Consider the following 13,657-nt stretch of genomic DNA (forward strand, 5'->3'; position numbering starts at 1 on the left):
ATCGTGTCAGCTATTGGAGCTCCTACCTACCAAATAGCGAAGTGGCTCACTAAGGAATTTAAAACCTTGTCTATTGCGGAGCCAGGTTTCAGTATAAAAAACTCGTTAGAGTTCATACAACATACAAAAAACATGGTTCTGCAAGAAGGTGAGATTTTGGTTTCTTTTGATGTTAGTTCATTATTTCCTAGCGTCCCAATTCCACAGACCTTGCAATACCTCAGCGAACTACTAGAGAAAAATAATTTCAATAACAACGAAATCGATGAATTCGTTTCTCTTACCAATTTGTGTATGAAACAAAATCGTTTCCAGGTAGAAGATTGCTTTTATGAACAACAGGAAGGAACGGCCATGGGAAATCCCTTGTCCCCCTACCTGGCAGACCTGTTCATGAGCAGATTCGAAATGGAAACTAAAGAAAAGTCAAAGTATTTTCCTAGAATTTGGCTAAGGTATGTGGATGATATTTTCGCGGTATTCGATACCAAAAAATCGAATATCGAGTACTTTGTTTCCTTTTCAAATAATAGATATCCATCAATAAAATTCACGTATGAATTAGAAAATAAGGGACAACTACCATTTCTTGACGTTTTGATAATGAGGAGCAAAGATGGAGGGTTAGAATACGATTTATTTAGAAAAGAAACAAGCACGTACAGGTATATTCCTGACAGTTCACATCACTGTGGACAGCACAAACGTGCTGGGTTGAATTTTTTGGTGCATCGTCTTTTGACTTTCCCTCTAACACATGATAGGTTCACAAAAGAAAAACGTACAATACAGGAAATAGCAGCCACTAACGGTTTCCCGAGATGACATAATTAGGAAAAAGAAGTTTAGGTTAAGAATGAACGAAATCTCGACTTTCAGAAAGGACAAAAACCAAGATAAATACATCACAGTTCCATACCACCAATATACGAAGAACTTTGGAAAGATTTTCAAGGAACTAGGTATGAAGGTGGTTTTTAAAACAAGTCATACACTGCAGAGCCTTCTGGGAAGTCCAAAAGACAAAGTCGAGAATTCGGAAAAGTCTGGAATTTACGAAATTGAATGTAAGAACTGCGATGCAAAATATTATGGACAGACTACTTAAAATATGGAAGACCTGAAAAATCAGCAGTCGCCCATCATATTTTGCAACAAAATCATTCCATAGACTTCAGTTCTTTAAGATTAGTTAGACAAGTTAATAACAACAGGCAACTAGATGCCTATGAGAGTGTGGAAATAAGTAAACATAATAATATTATGAATAACGACAACGGACCAATACCAAATAGCATACCACTTAGCTTGTTGAAATAATATTGTTGGGTTCACTGATTACTACAAAAAGACACATTGTAAATATATTTAGATAGGCAATATTGTGAAACTAATTTTATATAGCTGAAAATTGTTCTTTATATAGCTGTAACATTTAAACATACATAAGGACATATTGTAAACTAATAGAAAGGCCAATTGTAAAATTAATTTAGGGTGATACACTTGTATGGGTGGTATTACTGATTACCTACCTGTATAATGTACCTGATTAGTATAAGTAGCTTTAGTTATGGGTAGTTTTTAGTTTTATCTTCCTCTTGAAGATGATCACTTGGTGATCGAAACACGTGTCGAGGTGTAAAAATAACGATTTGGTGTTGAGGAAAAAAAAACTCCAGTAATATTCAGTATCTTAGGGTTGAAAATATGCTGAATGTGCTGTTACTGTCAGTAAACTAAGAGAAAACGATACAGTAGATGTCGATATCAAGAATAATGAAAGTCGCAAAATGGAAGATATTCATATCAAATTTTGTTAAAAAATGCCAATTCACTAACCCAGTTCTCCTGCCCTAGTCATAGCAATACATACCGCATGATGTACCACAATTTTTCATCAGTATTTGAGCTTTATGGAAACTCTGAAAAATGCTTCGTTCTGCGGGCAAATGCATCATAAAGTGTGTAAGCAAATGAACGTGATATTTGTTAGCCGTCTGTGGATATGCATTCGCGGAGAGCAGGAGAACAACGGAACGGAAGTGATAAATCTCTGAAGGGAGGTACAACCCCACGACATATCCATACTCACCAGACCTGTGTGTCGACGTTGATTTCAGAGCAAGAGAAGGTGATACATCGTTGAAACTCGAGCGGAAGGAAATGATACGAGGAGAAAAATATATGTGTTTCCGAAAAGAAGCAACACGAATTTTCCATTCCCTCACTATGAGTTAGGTTCACCAACATTTGCAAGGAGTTTGATAGCGATGATTTAATTGCTATCAGTTTTTCATTCATTTTGAAGAAAAGTAAACTTCAAAAGCATTTCGAAATCCAGGAAACGTAACTCCGTATACTCCGATTCTGAGTATAATATTTTGATTCGCAATTTAAATACATATGATTCCAATTAGATCTAGTGATAACGATTCCACAGCATGAAATTAGGAGGATTGGTGGAGCGATTATGCCGTTCATACATATTCATGAGATTATTATGTGTCTAGCCCGCGAATCACGTATAATCAAGTGAAACGAATGAGAAATGGTTTCAGATATTGATTATGGGGTGAAATGATATCCTAATTCGCTTTTGTTGTATAATTCATATGAGTTATGTTTCTCTGAAGCTTTGGTAATTCAGAAACTTCTATAAAACAGGTAACGAACAAATTGGTGATCTATTCAATGTTTTGAAAATATTTTGATTTGAATTAATTCATTGATTCGTGGTACTCGAACTTTGAAATACGAATTTGGTGAAAACATTCGTCCATAAATCAGTATTATTAGATTAATGGCCAAAGGAATTATCAGCCTAAAAATAGGCCTCAGTTTCGAAGATTATCTCTTCATCAGCGCTGCTTCTCTTTCCAACGAGCATTCTCTTGAGGTCTGAGAACAGAAAAAAGTCGCCGTGGTGGTGGATGCGGAAGCAATTTGAAGCCAAATTCATGTAATTTTGCCATTGTTTCCATTTGTCCATTTGTGACTTTCCAGCGATCATTCTCTTTTGGTTTGAAACCAGGAAAAAGTCGCTGGGGGTTAATATGGTGGATGCGAAAGAAATTTGTAGCAAAATTCCTGCAATTTTGCTATGGTTTTCATTGATATGTGACTTTGGATGGAGCTTCCGAAACCCAAAAATTCATGCACGATATGTCCAACAAGTTCCTTCGATATCATCACTTTGCGGTCATCCATTTTCCGGATTTGAAGGCGTGGATACCACGGCTGCGTTACGCGCATTCATGTTGACTTCTCAGGTAGTTTAGTGAGCTAGTACCTGTGCTTATGCCAGGTCATAAGCTTTCATCTGCATAATTGTCCATTTTCGAACTATCGAGATCATTATGACTGAGAACGCTAACTGAGTTGGTGAAACGCCCGACTTGAGACCGTATTTCCGCTCTGGTGTTGGGAAAGTGTTTCCAATAGTTCAATTTTTTTGTCGTAAAATATCCAAGTCAACCTAAATCTTTTTCCAACCCACCCCAAACTTATTTCCGTATTTGTATTTCGATAGATATCGCAAATTCATCCATGAATTACCTTTTCAAATTGCCCTTCGTGGTAGCGAGCAGTTTTCTCGTTATCTCCTAACCTCAAAATGGAATTCACATAAATTTTCCGATCACATATTTTATTTTCCCAATTATGAAACTTCCTATATTCCATGCAGGATTTATTAGAATAACATGCTTCTTTGTGTGTGTATTTTGTGCCACTTCGAATCTAGCTACGAGCATAATTTCAGATATTAAAGATTTGAAAGATAATAAAATGGGGATTGAATATTTTTCTGAAAATTTCAAAGGGTTTTTGGTAGATATTGCATTCCAAATTTTTCTAAGGACAAAACACAAGCACTACAGGAACAACTCAAGGCGCTCATAGAGCGCCTTGAGGGAAAAAAACAGCGGTGCCTGTCCGAAAGTAGTGATTCACTTTGTATTTGAACCGCTGGAGATTAAATCTATTTGAAAACACGTTCTCAAGAAATTTATTCCACAAAAACGCAGTTCTACAAATGAAACAGTTCTCAAACAGTGAAGTTCGAGGTTCACTGAGTTGAACGATGAGCACCACAGTCCGTCGCGTTTCTGATATGTACCACTCTTGGTGGAATCAAATGTGCCAAGTCACTTGAACACTTCCCGTGAAAGTATCTATAAAAGAGAGACAGATCTCCAACCCTTCTTCGATATTCCAGACTATCAAGGTTTCAAGTGATGTTCGCGTCTCCAATCAGGCGGATGGCTCTTTGCTGGATGAAATCCAGCAGCATCAGGGTATATCTGGGGGCGAAGCTTCGTACATAAGAACAATACTCCAAAGAAGGTCTATCTGAGCTTTATAGAGTATCAAGTTGCTGAGGTGTGCCTTTGCAATTCCAGTGACATGATTGTGCCAAGACATATTGGTGTCCATTGTAACCCCCAAAAAACTTATCGGGGCAGAAAGCGGAATTGTCTGACCTGCCATCATTATATCCGCTTCGAAGACATTTATTTGCAGGGAGAAAACCGCTGCCTGGGTTTTTGACGCGTTGACTTGAACCTAGTTACTTTCATTCCAATTCTAAATTACTTTCAGATTCTCACCAGGATTTTCAACCTCCTGCTGCCGGTGAAGATGTGCATCCGCAGTCGATGAACTGGAATCGAAATGTAATGACGGGCCAGGGGGTTTTTTCGAATGAGTCGTTGGTATACAATAAAAAGAGGGTTGGAGAAAATATGGATCCCTGGGGAACACCAGCGTTGATGCTGAAAGTATTCAGAGATATCAATCGACGGCCAGGAAACGTTTTTTCAAGAAGCTGAAGAACCATTTACAAAAATAATCCAACAATCCATCGCATCGAAGTTTGCCCAGGAAATCTATATGCCACACACGGTCAAAGGCCTTAGAAATATCAAGCCCAACGGCTTTTGACTCTTCTTGTTTCTCGATAGGGTTATTCCAAATATGGGTGACATACGATTATTTCGGACTTTTGATCACCAATTATGACATATATTTTTGAATCCTACCACAATTTCCCGATACAAGACAGTTTTTACAGTTTATTTTAAAATAGAATTCATGACCCTTCGTATTGTATTAAGTTATATTTTTCTTCGACAAATTACAAACGTTTCGACTTTTACGATGTCTTAAGTTTCCAGAACGAAATATACAATATAAGCCAGTGAAAACTTACCGGTGTTAGAGTGATGCAATCAACATTATCTGCTTTTTGTATTAGTTGTGTGGAGTAAGAGTCTCAATGAAATTTTATGATATCAAATATATTCTCCTTTTTGATACACATAGACATTGGTTGATCTTACACAACATACTTGAATATTTGGAAGGATTCAACATCTTGAGCGATCAACAAAATGGCTTTCGAAAACAAAGATCAACAGGCGATCTTCTATTCATGTCACCCATATTTGTAATAACGCAATTGAGAAACATGGAAAGTCAAGTGCTGTTGCGCTATATATTTCCAAGACATTTGACCGTGTGTGGTCAAACCTTGATTCTATGGCTTGTCGGATCATTTTTGTGTATGGCTCTCCAGCTTCCTGTAAAAACGGTTTCTGCAAGTGGCTGTCGATGGATATCTCTCGAATGAGTTCACCATCAACGCTGGTGTTCCACAGGGATCCATATATTCTCCAACTATGTTTTTATTGTATATCAACGACTTATTGAAAAGAGTGAAAATCCAATATATTGCTTTGCTAACAACAGCACTCTCGTCTCGTCAATCCATATGGGTTCCAGGAGATCGACTGCAGATGCACATCTTCTCCAGCAGCAGGAGTTTGCATATCTAGATGAGGATCTAGAGGTGATTTCGAATTAGTGTAAAACTAACCAGGATCAATTCAATGCCACGAAAACTCAGGCATCGGTTTTTTGCTTTGATATGTTTATTGGAGGTTGAAATGGACACCATTATGTCTTAGTACAATCATGGCGCTGAAATTGCTTCACATACGCTTGGATACTGTTCCGAACCAGTAACTGTACATACTTCAGCAACTTTCGATGCTTTATGAAGCTCAGATCTGACTTCCTTTGGAGTATTGTCCTCATGTATGGAGCCCTGTCCCCAAACATACCCTGAATTTGTTGGTTGCCATCCCAAAAAGAGCCATCTGCCTAATTGAAGATGCGAACATCACGTGCAACCTTGATAGCCTGGAACATCGAAGAAAGGTTGGAGATTTGTCTCTCTTCTATAGATACTTTCACGGAAGATGTTCAAGTGATTTGGCACATTTCATTCCACCAAAGATGGTACATATCAGAAATACGCAACGGACTGTGGCTGAATAAAGTTTTGAGTTTCAACTCAGTACAATTTGAACTCCACTGTTCAACAATTCTTTCATTTGGAGAACTTCGTTTATGTGAAATAAACTTCCTTAGAACGTTTTTTCAAATGGATACAATCTCCAGCGATTCAAATCCAATGTGAATCAGTAATTTTGTACAGGCACCGCTTTTGGAGCGCCTCAAAAATTATTCTGTAATGCTTGCGCCTTAAAAAACTCTTTGTAGTGTATTGGGTTTATATTTTGATTCGACATATTACAAATGTTTCGACTTTTACGATGCCCAAACTTTCAAGAACGATATTTATCATGTAGGTCAGTGCAGACATTTTGGAGTAGAAGTGATTCAATCAATTTTTTTTTTTAATCAATTTTGTATAGTGGGAAAGTCAATGAAATTTCATGATAACATCATGAAGTTTTTTTCTTTTGCGTGGACGATATCCACACATAGACATCGGTTGATCTTAAACCTAGAAAATTAAATATTTTGTCGTTTGTATCTCCTGTCAGATTTTGCTTCTCCTACTGTGAATTCGTATCAAAATAAAATATGATTTTTTCTTGTCCGAACAACATGGGATTTCAAAACACATTTCAAAATCCCATGTCCATGTTGCTCCTTCGCTTTCGATTTTCGTCCCGTAAAAATACAAAACGTCCTATTTTAACCTACTGTGGAGTATACTGAACATAAACATGATTTATTATCTTCCTCTACCACGTCCGTCGAACAAATTGCGTGAAACATATTGACATTTAAGAAAGAGATAAATCAAAAGCTATCGAACATAATTCTTTCATTTCAATTCTAACAATATAAATCGAGGGTGTTTGACGCGAAAAACATGTAAATTTCACTATACATCATGCCCGCAAGAAAGTAGGACGATATTTCAGGAGAAGCAGGTTGTATCTGGAAAATTTGATTTACTTTTTCAATATTCAGAATTCGGAGCAGCGCGTGTACATGAAAAGAACATATACACAGGAAATAGAAAATTTCAATCGAGACGGAATAATGAGCGAAAGTAAAATCAGAAATTTGATGGCACTGGAATCTCAGGCATAACCCGAATCTTGAGGAATATTTTTCACACACATTCTATAACAGTACAGGAGATGCCTTAAACTCATTCTTCACTAAATTGAATGCTTCTTTACATCGGGATCAACCTTCACTTCGATAATAAGGGTCATCAAATGTATTCCAAGTAGGTACCACAGACCATATACCCTAGACGGTTCACGGCAATACTAAACAACAGAGACGGAAAAAAGCGCCATCTGAAGATTTGTATCGGTACCATTGTGACGAACGCGGATATTCAAATGTTGTATATAGTTGATTTTATTCAAATGTTTTTTGGAAATTTCAGCGTATTGTTTAGAGTCTCAAACTACACTTTATATTGAGTGTTGTGTGGACTTTAAACAATACGCTGAAATTTCCAAAAACAATGTAAAAATTATAGTTACAACAAATTCTTAACCACTGCTTTATGTTGCAGGGCAATAAGTTTAAAAAAAACAGCTGAATTATTATAGATTTTCATTCAGAACATTTCAACATTGAACATTTTGTGTGATTATATGTTCAGGTTGCTTGGAATTCTTTTTCTTCATTCTGTTCAAACGAATTTTATTGGCTTGTAATTTAATTACATTTGTACCTGTATACAGTTTCGATCTTCCCTGTATAATTTGATTTACACGCTTTGCACCAATTATGTGTGATAGTTGTTGTGGTGAATTTTATAACAAATTGAATTATATTATTTTTATGTTCCTCTTTGTTGCAAGATAAGAATTCAAAGCTAACCTTTCCTCTTATTGTATTTTCAATTGTACAAATTGAATGTTTGGAGTATGGTTGTTTATCTAAACAATAGTTTATCACTTGGACAATAAAAAGAAGTGGACAATATCATCAAATAAAATGGCTATATATTTTTCAGAAGACTCCTTGTCAGCTATCAACTTCGGTAATGAATCAAAAAGTACATCATTTATACCTGGTCCCCCCGCAATTTCTGCTAGAAGCCTGGTCAGTGTTGATTTACTGGGTAAAGTGAAAATTTTTGAAAGAACTGAGTAAGACTTAACGCTTTGTTTCTATAGGATCAAAGCCAATAATTTTTCATCAAGTGTAAACCGTCTAAGTTTTTTTGATTTTTTGGATTCCCGCAGCTGACATTGAATAAGAATAGATGCCATACTGTTTAATTTGGCAACATTTTCTTCGAGGTAATGTGCTCTTTTAAATTGTTCAGCTTCAGACAATCTACGCAGGAATGATTTTTTCTTGTTTCTTTCCATGGTATACTTTTTATGCAATTGTTGCAGTGCTCCATACATTTTTTTCTTTTTTGGTGTCATTGTATGTTTTGCAATCCCAGTTGATATCAGTAACTGATATGGTGACAATAGTGCACTGCCTGCATTACCTAAAAAAGAGATCAAATTTTATTAATTCAAAAATAATGTTATAACGCTAATGTTATACTAAAACTACATTAAAATAATTCTTTCGAAGTGAAAAAGGTGCACTACGGCTATGCGCTAATTTCATACCAAGATCTATTATCCAATGAACTTAGATTTCACGCATCAATTTTTGCCAATATGAATATGAAATTTTTGACAGAACTCATGTATCTCTATCTTTTAAAATGTAGAGTGTTGAAAAAAGAGAGTAATACACTGACTCTGCACGAGTTCTACCAAAAGAATTCGATATATGTCTGTATGTTTATATTCATTACCTTCAATACTGTGAGAAGATTCGTTCAATTCTGGAATCTCAATAACTAACTCATTAAATTGAGTACTTTCTTGAGCAGAACTATTTGAAGACCTAGATGTTGATGGAGTATCATATACATCATTTGGGCCTGTTGAACCTATAAAAAAGTCTGTTTCATTCAAGTTTCACGAATGAAACATTCGTGAAACATTCTGTAAAACCCTTCATACTTAAAATCATACAACAAACAGTACTTATGAGTTTCAATATGGATTTTCATCAAGAAACAGAGCCTGTGCCAAAGTTGCAATTCACATTGAATTTGAAACGCTGGAAGATCAAATCCATTTGGAAAACCGTTCTCAGAAAGTTTATTCCACATAAACGCAGTTCTCCAGATGAAAGAGTTCTTGAACAGAAAAGTTCGAGGTGTAATGAGTTGAACCTCAAAGCAATGAGCAGCCACACTCCTTCGTGTATTTCTGATATGTACCGCTCTTGATGGAATCAAATATTCCAAGTCACTTGAAAACCTACTGCGAAAGTATCTACAGAAAAGAGACGAATCTCCAACCTTTTTTTGATGTCCCAGACTGTCGAGGGTGTGAGTAATGTTTGGATCTCTAAGCAGACGCATGGCTATTTTCTGGATGGAATCCAGCAGCTTCAGGGTATGCTTAGGGGCGGAGCTCCATACGTGGGAACAATATTCCAAAGAAGGTCTGATCTGAGCTTCATAGAGCATCAAAAGTTTATGAGTTGTGTACAGTTTTCTGGTTTGGACTTTGAATTTTGCAGTTTCAGTGACATGACCCAAAAAAACTTATCGAAGCAGAAAGCGGAATTGTCTGTTCTGGCATTATTATATCCGGTTCGAAAACAGTTTTCTGTTTGAAGAAAACCGATGCCTGGGATTTTGTGGCATTTAATCAAATCTGGTTACTTTCACCTCAATTCGAAATCACTTCTAGATCCTCATTTAGATATGCATAAAATAATAATAATGGCTTTCATTGAAGGTTCCATACAATTACAACAAATGAAATGGCAAGATTCAATATCTGCGTAATATCTGCGTTCTAAAGGATATTTTTTCGAAAAGATAGGAGGGTTTTTTTGTTTCAAGGAGTTTTTGAAAAAATGTTGCAGAATGAAATATTCATCTGGATTCCATATTCAACCAACCCATATCCCCGAACAGATGAGAAACGTGTTCTCGTTTCCTCGTACCCGTGCTGAGCCTAATGCATGCATTCTGGAGTTTTTAGATTCTAAAACTGTCATTTTTCAAAATTCCCGGACCATACACCACGTCTGGGTAGTTGGCATGTGAAAGGACTGAAGCATCGCAGTATAATTTCAATTTTTTTATTCAGAAATGCTCTGTTGGAATATATTATTTTCAAATATGCGTAACCTCGTTTTAGAATTTGGAAAATGTGTGTTTTGAAACGAAAACGTCAAGATATAGGCCCAAGTTTTTTGTAACTCCTTTCAAGGAAGTTCTGTTTCATCTATTACAATATTTATGAGAATAGCACAACGATTTCTTGCCACTGTTCTACCAAAGAGCATGACTTTAACAGATATGCAATATTTAGTTGACAAAGATAATAAAATATCGAGATCAGTATTAATTGAATTCTCGACGAATTTCATATCCAGCTGAGTATCGTCGGCATAACAATAGAGGGGCCATTATTGAACTTTGGGGAACACCGTTTTAATTTGTATTGAGTCAGATTTTTCGTTATTATACACAACTCTTTGGAAACGATTGCGAAGGTAACTTTTAAGTAGTGCTACAGCATGTATTGAAAACCCTAGATAGCCCAAAATAGCACAGAGGAGGTCATGGTGTATGCGATGGAACGCCTTAGAATGGTCCAATAATATCAGAGGACAGAGATTGTTATTATCAATAGATCTGTGCACATCATCCACAACTTTCAGGAGAATAGTCGTACAACTGTGATCAGGTCTGAACCCTGATTGATACTCTGGTAATATATCGGAGTCATTCAGATAATCACGCATCTGCAAGTTCAATATTTTTTCGAAAACTTTCGAGAGCGCACATAAGATTCTAATTGGTCGGAGATCGCCTAAACTTTAGGGGTTAGAATTTTTGGCCAACGGAAGAACGTTTGCTTGCTTCCAGATGGATGGATAGGAATTAGTCGATATGCAATGATTGAATAAGTGAGTGATATGTGGAAGGATTGTGGAGCAGCAGTACAGCAACAACTCAATGCTCATATCATCAGGTCCTACAGCATACGACTTCATGTTCAGAATGAACTTATAGGTTTCATAAAGATTTCATTAACAGCTTCAACTACCGATAAGAAGGATCTGGACCTGTTGAAATTCGGCTAGCATTTTTTCGTGATTCTCTCTTTATGAGGTTCTTTGCTTTCATCCATTCTGAGTTTGCAGCTGTTGCGAATATTAACAAACCTAGTTCAGTTTTCGGCACTGGCGTTTTTGCACCACTGCCGGTAGGCTAAATTTTTGGGGCGACAGCTTGCTCGCATCTTTTGTTGGACCAAGGTTTGCCTTCAGAAGTTATTCAAATCAATTTAATCACAAATGACACACTGGGAATTCCTGAAATCATTCATCACAATATTTTTCACAAGATTGTGATGTGATGTGATGAAAACATTTGTTTTTGAATTCACGTATAGTCATGTTCGCCTGTGAAGAAGTGACCACGCATCAGTTGAATTCATTTCTTTATTCAGGAAACTGTTTCTATGGTCTTTCATGCGCCCCTCAAATATTATCCCTATTCATAATTCCATTTGGCCTAAATGGTTTATCAGACTTTATCACTCAACTTGCTGTAGTGTAATCTCAGTAAACGAAACTTTCTGGCATATTGCGCCCAGAAGGAAGAATAACCTTTCTCAGCTCATTCCTGAATTCTTCCATGACTTCTCAATGATCTTCCAGCGATAAAACCATTCCTCAATATATCAAGTAGACGTGATGCACTGTTTAGAACCTTTGGTGTTGTAATGAATGTTACTGTTACCAACACCAAAGCGTTATTTTTACCACTTGGTGATTGAAAATCGTGTCAAGGCGTTAAAAATAACAATTTGGTGTTGAAATTCAGCTCCAGTAATGTTCATATTCAGAGTAGAATAAAAGTAAAGGAAAACATATAGAATGAAATGAAATTTTGTGCAAAAAGTTGTTGGAACAGGAAATAAAGACATAAAACAGGGATCGTATAGCATCAAATAACATTCTTCTCATGTATCAGTCCAACAAATTTTTGATTCCACTTATTTAGAAGAAATCTCGAAACGAGTACTGGAAGTAGTTTTTCCTTTGGACTGTTTCAATTACAAACACACCTGGTTTATAAATCCATATCAAACGATATGATATCCATAATATATGCATTTTGCATTCAGTATCAGTATAAACACCAAAATTATACATAATATGCATGCATTGCAATTGATTTATATCTCTTGTTTCAATAATTATTCGGCTTATCGAATTCTATTCTGTTCAAATAAAGTTTTCGCCTGAATATGACACAATAATGAAACGATGATATGGATATGTCCATTTTGATAAGGCCATCAAAATAATTGACAAGTTAGATCAGAGTTTCTGATATTCTTTATTGATGCAGGCTCAAGATAATTATTCGACAGATAATCAAATCAGAAAATATATCGTTCTTAAACTTGACTCTCATCATCAGAGAACAAAATTGAACATTTTCCTAAGAAAACTCATAACACATTGTTTGTAATGCTTGAAAAAACCTTCAGCTATGTTTTTCACGGAATTCTTCAAAATCAAAACTGGGGTAGTTATCATGAAAATAATGTTTTCCTTTTCCAACCAAAATGTAGAGGAAAACGGAGCAAGAAGAAGTAAAGTATTGTGAAAACAAATCTGAAGAAGCTATTGTATAGCGAAACACGTGTTGTGAGGATATTTTCTTTGGAAATTTCAATTTTGAAAGAAGTCTCCAACATGAGAATGACAAGTTTTTGACATTGAATCATGTGAAATACTTTTTTTTATGATTTTTCAATGTCGTTCATCATGGTGATTTATATTGTTTCAATATTACAGGATGACAGGATGTATTTCATTATATATATATATATATATATATATATATATATATATATATATATATATATATACATATTGATTTCAACTTGAGAGCCACCGGTAGACAGCTGTTTCAGCCTATTGGGCATCGTCAGTACCGGGCAGGCAGTTGTCTTGGGTGTCACACCAATAGGTGGTTCTACTTATGTCTCGCTTGCGTTTACGCAGTTATTTTTGATAAGTACTTTTCTTGGTTTTTCACTTTTTGTCTTCAATCGAGGACCGCCTGCCCTGTACTGACGATGCCCAATAGGCTGAAACAGATGTCTATCGGTGGCTCTTAAGTTGAAATCAATATGTGAATGATCTGAATGACGAATGATCTGAATATTCTAACTGAACAATGATGTTCATTGTGGTACTGACAGTTTTTTTGTCGTTTTTATAAACAAAAAATAACTGAACAAACCTTATCGGGATT

This window comes from Leptinotarsa decemlineata, unplaced genomic scaffold (assembly GCF_025532065.1).
Source record: "Leptinotarsa decemlineata unplaced genomic scaffold, Ldec_3_MD MMD2_tig00000882_RagTag_RagTag, whole genome shotgun sequence".
Taxonomy (NCBI): domain Eukaryota; kingdom Metazoa; phylum Arthropoda; class Insecta; order Coleoptera; family Chrysomelidae; genus Leptinotarsa; species Leptinotarsa decemlineata.